This window comes from Oncorhynchus kisutch, linkage group LG4 (assembly GCF_002021735.2).
Source record: "Oncorhynchus kisutch isolate 150728-3 linkage group LG4, Okis_V2, whole genome shotgun sequence".
In the NCBI taxonomy this organism is placed as follows: Eukaryota; Metazoa; Chordata; class Actinopteri; order Salmoniformes; family Salmonidae; genus Oncorhynchus; species Oncorhynchus kisutch.
This window is the reverse complement of record NC_034177.2, coordinates 3,849,507-3,859,124: the sequence shown is the minus strand read 5'-3', so window position 1 is coordinate 3,859,124 and position 9,618 is coordinate 3,849,507.

Genomic DNA, 9,618 nt, shown 5'->3' with positions numbered 1-9,618 from the left:
GGATCCCTAATAAACCCCAGGAAGAGTAGCTGCTGCCTTGGCAGGAACTAATGGGGATCCATAATAAACCCCAGGAAGAGTAGCTGCTGCCTTGGCAGGAACTAATGGGGATCCATAATAAACCCCAGGAAGAGTAGCTGCTGCCTTGGCAGGAACTAATGGGGATCCATAATAAACCCCAGGAAGAGTAGCTGCTGCCTTGACAGGAACTAATGGGGATCCCTAATAAACCCCAGGAAGAGTAGCTGCTGCCTTTGCAGGAACTAATGGGGATCCATAATAAACCCCAGGAAGAGTAGCTGCTGCCTTGACAGGGACTAATGGGGATCCCCTGTTATTGGTAATGGTGAGGTTAGATCATACCTCCAAGACATGCTAACCTCCCCTGTTATTGGTAATGGTGAGGTTAGATCATATCTCCAAGACATGCTAACCTCCCCTGTTATTGGTAATGGTGAGGTTAGATCATACCTCCAAGACATGCTAACCTCCCCTGTTATTGGTAATGGTGAGGTTAGATCATACCTCCAAGACATGCTAACCTCCCCTGTTATTGGTAATGGTGAGAGGTTAGCATGTCTTGGGAGTATGAACTTTGACCCTCTGTATCTTTCTCGCTCATCATTATTCACGATTTATCCAGGATTATCTGTAACCATGGTAACATCCACATTAATGTAGAAGTGTTTACAAACATATTATATTCTTATTTACAATAAAAGTGACTCCAAAATGACACGCTACATTATTTACCATGAATTTAAATTGGGCACAAAATAATCTGAAACACAACCAAATCTGACTGCAAATGCTTCCAACAAGTTTTGTAGCATCACAAGCTTGATGTAGTCAACTGCCCCTGAACAGGCAGTTAACCCACTGTTCCTAGGCCGTCATTGAAAATAAGAATTTGTTCTTAACTGACTTGCCCGGTTAAATAAAGGTAAAATAAAATAAAAAAAAATTGTGTGATAGAAATATGGGACCAAATACTAAACTTTTGACTACTTTATTTATTAGAATCTTTAGAGGTGTCAATAATTTAAACAAAATCTTTTTCTGGGCTATTATATTAATATAAAATAATATAATGTCCCATTTGTTTTGCAGCATACAATATTGCCCTGTATTTAATTATTTATTTTATACAGTCACTATTGCTCATCTTTATCAAGCGTGACAATAATTCCCAGACCCCACTGTATATAATAAATATTTCATATTTCCTATTGCCTTTGAATACACAAACATGATTTTTATCCCGCTCTGTCTCAATGAATTCAAAAGGTAAAGCTGTCATAAGGCCTAGTCCGTCAATAGGGCTGAATTACTCTCATTCACTCTGTACCTGCCAATCTTCTTCATTTCAACCACTATGCCCGAGATTGCTATTATCTCACAGACAATGAATAAAGCAATCATGGTTGAACCTGATGTAGTTGAATACTATTCTATTCTTCCTGCAGAAATGAAATATATCCCGAACATAGCTTCAGAACATGCTGTTCCAACTACACACAATTGAGTTCTACATAGCTGTTCCAACTACACACTATTGAGTTCTACATAGCTGTTCCAACTACACACAATTGAGTTCTACATAGCTGTTCCAACTACACACTATTGAGTTCTACATAGCTCTTCCAACTACACACAATTGAGTTCTACATAGCTGTTCCAACTATACACAATTAAGTTCTACATAGCTCTTCCAACTACACACAATTGAGTTCTACATAGCTGCTCCAACTACACACAATTGAGTTCTACATAGCTGTTCCAACTACACACTATTGAGTTCTACATAGCTGTTCCAACTACACACTATTGAGTTCTACATAGCTGTTCCAACTACACACAATTGAGTTCTACATAGCTGTTCCAACTACACACAATTGACTTCTACATAGCTGTTCCAACTACACAGAATTGAGTTCTACATAGCTCTTCCAACTACACACAATTGAGTTCTACATAGCTCTTCCAACTACACGCAATTGAGTTCTACATAGCTGTACCAACTACACACTATTGAGTTCTACATAGCTGTTCCAACTACACAGAATTTAGTTCTACATAGCTGTTCCAACTACACACTATTGAGTTCTACATAGCTGTTCCAACTACACACAATTGAGTTCTACATAGCTGTTCCAACTACACACTATTGAGTTCTACATAGCTGTTCCAACTACACACTATTGAGTTCTACATAGCTGTTCCAACTACACACAATTGAGTTCTACATAGCTGTTCCAACTACACACTATTGAGTTCTACATAGCTGTTCCAACTACACGCAATTGAGTTCTACATAGCTGTACCAACTACACACTATTGAGTTCTACATAGCTGTTCCAACTACACACTATTGAGTTCTACATAGCTGTTCCAACTACACACTATTGAGTTCTACATAGCTGTTCCAACTACACACTATTGAGTTCTACATAGCTGTTCCAACTACACGCAATTGAGTTCTACATAGCTGTACCAACTACACACTATTGAGTTCTACATAGCTGTTCCAACTGCACCCTATTGAGTTCTACATAGCTGTATTCTTATTGTGTGTAAAGCTTGGTTGGTTATGCCTTGTTGTGGGGGGGGGGCAGACAAGCTGTTGGGCTTGTTGTTATGCCTTGTTGTGGGGGGGGCAGACAAGCTGTTGGGCTTGTTGTTATGCCTTGTTGTGGGGGGGGCAGACAAGCTGTTGGGCTTGTTGTTATGCCTTGTTGTGGGAGGGGCAGACAAGCTGTTGGGCTTGTTGTTATGCCTTGTTGGGGGGGAGGTGCAGACAAGCTGTTGGGCTTGTTGTTATGCCTTGTTGTGGGGGGGGGGCAGACGAGCTGTTGGGCTTGTTGTTATGCCTTGTTGGGGGGGGCAGACGAGCTGTTGGGCTTGTTGTTATGCCTTGTTGGGGGGGGCAGACGAGCTGTTGGGCTTGTTGTTATGCCTTGTTGGGGGGGGCAGACGAGCTGTTGGGCTTGTTGTTATGCCCTGTTGGGGGGGGCAGACGAGCTGTTGGGCTTGTTGTTATGCCTTGTTGGGGGGGGGCAGACGAGCTGTTGGGCTTGTTGTTATGCCCTGTTGGGGGGGGCAGACGAGCTGTTGGGCTTGTTGTTATGCCCTGTTGGGGACTGTAGGCCTTGTTATTCTGCAAACTATAATCAAACCTGTTTCTAATTACGTTTGGGCCTCTGAATATTATAATAATATATTATATTAGTATTATATTATATTAATATTATATTATATTAATATTCTCCAAATGGTCTCAGATGTGATGTTGTGCTCAGCCGAGCTTCCCTCCCCCCCCCGTGGGCTGAATTATCTTAACTGTGGGGGGCAATGACTGCAGCGCAGTTATTGAAATTAATGGAGTGGAGTAGCGACACCTAGAACCTGTGGCTTGGTTTGAGAGACGGGATATAGATACGGGATATAGAGACGGGAGAGAGATACTGGATAGAGAGACTGGATAGAGAGGTGGGATAGAGAGACGGGATAGAGAGACTGGATAGAGAGACTGGGATAGAGAGACTGGATAGAGAGACTGGATAGAGAGACGGGATAGAGAGACTGGATATAGAGACGGGATAGAGAGACTGGATAGAGAGACTGGGATAGAGAGGTGGGATAGAGAGACTGGATATAGAGACGGGATAGAGAGACTGGGATAGAGAGACTGGAAAGATAGAGACTGGATAGAGTGACTGGATAGAGAGACTGGATAGAGAGACGGGATAGAGAGACTGGATATAGAGACTGGATAGAGAGACGGGATAGAGAGACGGGTCAGAGAGACGGGATATAGAGACGGGAGAGAGATACTGGATAGAGAGACTGGGATAGAGAGGTGGGATAGAGAGGTGGGATAGAGAGGTGGGATAGAGAGACTGGATAGAGAGACTGGGATAGAGAGACTGGGATAGAGAGACTGGGATAGAGAGACTGGATAGAGAGACGGGATAGAGAGACTGGATAGAGAGACTGGATATAGAGACGGGATATAGAGACTGGATAGAGAGAGACTGGATAGAGAGACTGGAAAGATAGAGACTGGATAGAGTGACTGGATAGAGAGACTGGATAGAGAGACTGGATATAGAGACGGGATAGAGAGACGGGATAGAGAGACTGGATAGAGAGACGGGATAGAGAGACGGGATAGAGAGACTGGATATAGAGACGGGATAGAGAGACGGGATAGAGAGACTGGATATAGAGACGGGATAGAGAGACTGGATATAGAGACGGGATAGAGAGACTGGATAGAGAGACGGGATAGAGAGACTGGATATAGAGACGGGATAGAGAGACGGGATAGAGAGACGGGATAGAGAGACTGGATATAGAGACGGGATAGCGTGACTGGATATAGAGACGGGATAGAGAGACGGGATAGAGAGACTGGATATAGAGACGGGATAGAGTGACTGGATAGAGAGACTGGATAGAGAGACTGGATATAGAGACGGGATAGGCTAAACTGCTGCGTACGTTGCTCTTAAACTACCTGTGAACACTGTAATTAGTTAGCCTTGGTAATGAGTTGAGCAACATAAGTTAGTGACTTCTGAACAAGAAATATGATGTGTTATAACAGTGGAGTCATCCCTCTCTCTCACCCCCCTCCTCACAAGACAGGGTAATTGTGCTGCTAGCTGTCACCATGGTAACTTTCAACTGCAGAGAAATGAATGGTGTTTTCCTTTCCACTGTTGTTGATATAGAACTTGTTGTAACTAGCTCTGTCTCAAAATGGCACCCCATATAGTATAGTATAGTAGTGCACTACTTTAGACCAGAGCTATTTAGGATGCATGTTTTTATTTTACCTTTATTTTACTAGGCAAGTCAGTTAAGAACAAATTCTTATTTACAATGACGGCCTAGGAACAGTGGTTTAACTGCCTGTTCAGGGGCTAGAACCACAGATTTGTACCTTGTCAGCTCGGGGGTTTGAACTTGCAACCTTCCGGTTACTAGTCCAACACGCTCTAACCACTAGGCTACCCTGCCGCCCCTATTGCTTTGCACTGAAACATATCCAGCTGAGTACAGATAGCTAACTGAGTATTTTTGAGTAGATAGAATGAGTAGGATATAATATAGCAAACTTGTTAATTATTCTTCATTTATTTATTATGTTGATCTTTGTGTATTTTGTATGACTGAATGAGTTTGTGTGTACAGTAATTACAGAGAAACAGTTTTAAGCCAACTTGCTTCATTAAACTTGTATCACTATAACGGTAACTTTACAGTTTTAATTGCTATGATTCGCTTATGTATGAAACAAGTATCATGCAAACAGACTGTTTTGATATTTATGAGATAAACTAGGACAAACCCACTGCTAAACATGCTAATATAGAGATAATTAGCATAGTTGCAATTAGCATAATTACTGATTCAGAAGACTTTGTAGAGATGCTGATTGGGGAGCACATTGATTCATATGCTGGTGGCCCCGTAGAAGCACTGTAAACAGAGGAGGTTGGGTCTCTCTCTTAAACATCTTTCTGTAGATACTGAAATAGATTATATTATTTTTGAAGAAACCGAGTGACACATTTATTTCCTGTCATTAGTTGCATTATCAGAGGAATCAAACAGTCGTTTCAGGATGTCTGTCATTGGGTCTAGGAGTCTAGGAGCAGATCAGTGGGGGGGGGGGGTCATTGGGTCTAGGTGCAGATCAGTGGGGGGTGGGTGGGTGGGGGGGGGGGGTCATTGGGTCTAGGTGCAGATCAGTGGGGGGTGGGGTCATTGGGTCTAGGTGCAGATCAGTGGGGGGTGGGGGGGGGGGGGGGGGGGGGGTCATTGGGTCTAGGTGCAGATCAGTGGGGGGGGGGTGGAGGGGGGGGGCATTGGGTCTAGGTGCAGATCAGTGGGGGGGTGGAGGTTGGGGGTGGGGGGGTCATTGGGTCTAGGTGCAGATCAGTGGGAGGTGGGGGTGGGGGGGGGGGGTCATTGGGTCTAGGTGCAGATCAGTGGGGGGTGGGGGGGTCATTGGGTCTAGGTGCAGATCAGTCGGGGGTGGGGGCTTAGGGTTAGAGTTAGATAAGTCCTTGTTACTTTCTTACTTGTTATCATTCCCTTCCTGTTACAGTTATTGATCCATAATACATTTGTAAAGATTATTATTCCGTCTGTGTTGGCGCAGCGTGGAAGTACTCCCATTACTTTGATCTGGTGGGCCAACATGACCAGAATATCAACGGAAACAGGAGAGAAGCACGTCTCCACTGCTACAAACGCAACTTCTCTTCTGTTGAAGCACCTGCAAAAGAAAACGAGTCAAGACAAAACTGGTAGCGAAAGACCCATGAGGCCTGAGCACCGACTGCTGTAGATAAATGTAGACCTACCTCATCCTGACCACCGACTGCTGTAGATGACTGTAGACCTACCTCATCCTGACCACCGACTGCTGTAGATAACTGTAGACCCACCTCATCCTGACCACCGACTGCTGTAGATGACTGTAGACCCACCTCATCCTGACCACTGTAGATAAATGTAGACCTACCTCATCCTGACCACTGTAGATGAATGTAGACCCACCTCATCCTGACCACCGACTGCTGTAGATGACTGTAGACCTACCTCATCCTGACCACTGTAGATGAATGTAGACCTACCTCATCCTGACCACTGTAGATGAATGTAGACCTACCTCAACCTGACCACTGACTGCTGTAGATGAATGTAGACCCACCTCATCCTGACCACTGTAGATGAATGTAGACCTACCTCATCCTGACCACTGTAGATGAATGTAGACCTACCTCATCCTGACCACTGTACATGAATGTAGACCTACCTCATCCTGACCACTGTAGATGAATGTAGACCTACCTCATCCTGACCACTGACCACTGTAGATGAATGTAGACCCACCTCATCCTGACCACTGACCACTGTAGATGAATGTAGACCCACCTCACCCTGACCACTGTAGATGAATGTAGACCTACCTCATCCTGACCACTGTAGATGAATGTAGACCTACCTCATCCTGACCACTGTAGATGAATGTAGACCTACCTCATCCTGACCACTGACTGCTGTAGATGAATGTAGACCTACCTCATCCTGACTACCAACTGCTGTAGATGAATGTAGACCTTCCTCATCCTGACCACTGACTGCTGTAAATGACTGGACCGACCTCATCCTGACCACTGTAGATGAATGTAGATCTACCTCATCCTGACCACTGTAGATAAATGTAGACCTACCTCATCCTGACCACTGTAGATGAATGTAGACCTACCTCATCCTGACCACCGACTGCTGTAGAAGAATGTAGACCTACCTCATCCTGACCACCAACTGCTGTAGATGAATGTAGAACTACCTCATCCTGACCACTGACTGCTGTAGATGAATGTAGAACTACCTCATCCTGACCACTGACTGCTGTAAATGACTGGACCTTCCTCATCCTGACCACTGTAGATGAATGTAGACCCACCTCATCCTGACCACCGACTGCTGTAGATGAATGTAGACCTACCTCATCCTGACCACTGTAGATGAATGTAGATCTACCTCATCCTGACCACTGACCACTGTAGATGAATGTAGACCTACCTCATCCTGACCACTGTAGATGAATGTAGACCTACCTCATCCTGACCACTAACTGCTGTAGATGACTGTAGACCTACCTCATCCTGACCACTGTAGATAAATGTAGACCTACCTCATCCTGACCACTGTAGATGACTGTAGACCCACCTCATCCTGGCCACTGACTGCTGTAGATGAATGTAGACCCACCTCATCCTGACCACTGTAGATGAATGTAGACCTACCTCATCCTGACAACTGTAGATGAATGTAGACCTACCTCATTCTGACCACTGTAGATGACTGTAGACCCACCTCATCCTGACCACTGACTGCTGTAGATGAATGTAGACCCACCTCATCCTGACCACTGTAGATGAATGTAGACCTACCTCATCCTGACCACTCTAGATTACTGTGGACCTACCTCATCCTGACCACTGTAGATGAATGTAGACCTACCTCATCCTGACCACTGTAGATGAATGTAGACCTACCTCATCCTGACCACTGACTGCTGTAGATGAATGTAGACCTACCTCATCCTGACCACCGACTGCTGTAGATGAATGTAGACCTACCTCATCCTGACCACTGTAGGTCTACCTCATACCTCATCCTGACCACTGTAGATGAATGTAGACCCACCTCATTCTGACCACTGTAGATGACTGTACTTAGCATTCTTAGTATACTTAGCATACTTAGTATTGTTAACATTGAGTGAGTATAACCGGTAGTGTAAATGACTTTCCCAGGGAGTAATAGGTCATTGCTTTTTTTTTTTGAGGAACGACTCCAACACCGTTGCCGATGCAATGCGGATGTGATATCTACCAAAACCATTGTTCACAGGGTAATGGTCCTCTAAAATAGACAATGTTTCCTCCAGTGGCCTGTCAAATACGCCTGTCATTCAGGAACCCTACCCAGTCTGGTTTTTACTGCCCCTCTGTTAGGGATGTGAAATAAGGGTCTCACCATTTTTTTTATTTTTTTTTATTTCACCTTTATTTAACCAGGTAGGCTAGTTGAGAACAAGTTCTCATTTACAACTGCGACCTGGCCAAGATAAAGCATAGCAGTGTGAGCAGACAACAAAGAGTTACACATGGAGTAAACAATGAACAAGTCAATAACACAGTAGAAAACAAAGGGGGAGTCTATATACAATGTGTGCAAAAGGCATGAGGAGGTAGGCAAATAATTACAATTTACAATTTTGCAGATTAACACTGGAGTGATGAATGATCAGATGGTTATGTACAGGTAGAGATATTAGTGTGCAAAAGAGCAGAAAAGTAAATAAATAAAAACAGTAGTGTTGCTGGAAAATATCTAGACGGATGTATCTCAAATGGTGCCTTGCCCAGCTAGCACATTTTGGTTCCTTGGTAGTTGTGGGAACGTATGTTTTTAGTTTCTCATTGGTTCTGGGAACGAAGCCATAAGATTCCTGACCCGTAAATCTAAACGTTCTGAGAATGGAAGTGAACATTTTGCCTGTTCTCTGAACATTTATCTTTAGGTTGCAAGGAGGTTCTGAGAATGGAAGTGAACCTTTTGCCTGTTCTCGGAACATTTATCTTTAGGTTGCAAGGAGGTTCTGAGAATGTCAAACCAGTGGAGAATGTCCCTAGAACATTACCAACATTGTAATTAAATGTAACCAATGTTCTGTTAAAGTAATGAAACAGCAAGAAAATAGTGTATTTTTGTCAAGTTCCTTAAATGTGCTGAGAATGTTCCAAAGCCAAGCAACTATCCTGCACCATTTCCAGAATGTTTTGGGAAGGTTGTATGCAAAATAACCATAGGACAAGAACTCTCTTACCAAGCTCTAGGAAACATATGGTTCTCAGAACATTGGTGCTAGCTGGGTGGTTCTCAGGTCGTTATGTGCTAGCTGGGTAGTGTTCTCAGAACTTTATGTGCAGGGTGGTTGTCAGAATGTTATGTGCTGGGTGGTTCTCAGAACATTTTGTGCTAGCTGGGTGGTTCTCAGGATATTTTGTGCTAGCTGGGTGGTTCTCA